We start from the raw sequence: 1390 nt of genomic DNA on the forward strand, positions 1-1390 counted from the left end.
AAATGCAACAAGAACGGGCGATCAGAGTGCTAGTTAAAAAGCATTTAGCTACCTTACAATCTGTATGCAGAAAACTTTAAAAAAAGGAAAAAATGAAAGCTTTGCAGTGATTGCAAAGGTGAGCGCTTCAGCTGGAGTTCATACACACAGATCTACAAAATGCAACAAGAACGGGCGATCAGAGTGCTAGTTAAAAAGCATTTAGCTACCTTACAATCTGTATGCAGAAAACTTTAAAAAAAGGAAAAAATGAAACTAAACATGTCTGCAGGAAATTGGATTTTTGTTCAAAGTATTGCAGTTTGAACGTTTTGGAGATATGCTTTTTACAAACAGGGAATCCTACTGGGGTCAGACAGAGCTACTTTAACTTTTTGTTTTCATCTAACTGTTCTGACCAAGGGGATGTGTCTGTGTGTTTGTGTGCATATATATGCAAAGAGAGGGAGAGAGTATAAATTTAGAATTTTGTATCAAAGGCTTCAATTTCTGGTCACTTTATTAAATGTAGGTAAACTTCAAAACAAATTTTGTGAAAAAGAAACTTCAGCTAATTCATTTTAGACCTGATGAGAAGAATATAAGAGCAAAGAAGTGTAAATCCTTCCAGGCTCATAAGCTGGGATAATGCTAACAAGCCATAGTCTTTTCCATGTGAGGAATGGCATCAAAAGCCTCCAAGCACAGCTCTGCAGCAGGGCAGCTCGCTGGCACAAATGTGCACATGATCAAAGGCTTCAATTTCTGGCCACTTTATTAAATGTAGGTAAACATCAAAACATATTTTGTGAAAAAGAAACTTCAACTAATTCACTTTAGACCTGATGAGAAGAATACAAGAGCAAAGAAGTGTAAATCCTTCCCAGGCTCATAAGCTGGGATAATGCTAACAAGCCATAGTCTTTTCCATGTGAGGAATGGCATCAAAAGCCTCCAAGCACAGCTCTGCAGCAGGGCAGCTCGCTGGCACAAATGTGCACACAGAGGTAGGCCAGGAAAATATTTGAATACAACTGAAGTCATTACAACCAGATCTGAGTTTTCCATGTATTTTTCAAGCTGAGAAGGACACTTTTTTTTTTTTTTAAACATTATGGTACAAATGTGGGGAGGGAAGAGAGACTACGGGCTACTTCAGCCTGCATCCAACATACATCCTGTGCAACACGTAGGTTCCCCCTTCCTCCCAGACGAATTTCCAGGATGAATCCCTGGAGGTGGAAGCGTGGCTCATACAGGTGACACCTACTCCAGCGAGCCCTCGCTGCTCCAAAAAACCCTCCCGGGAGCGCCTCCCGCTCTGAGCCGGCAGCGGCGGGGCCGCGCTCCGCGATCCCGGCGATGCTCCCCGCGGGGCGCTGGGCGGGGCCGGGCCGGGCCGGGCCGGGCC

This window comes from Passer montanus, unplaced genomic scaffold, assembly GCF_014805655.1.
Source record: "Passer montanus isolate IOZ18808 unplaced genomic scaffold, ASM1480565v1 scaffold28, whole genome shotgun sequence".
Lineage (NCBI taxonomy): Eukaryota > Metazoa > Chordata > Aves > Passeriformes > Passeridae > Passer > Passer montanus.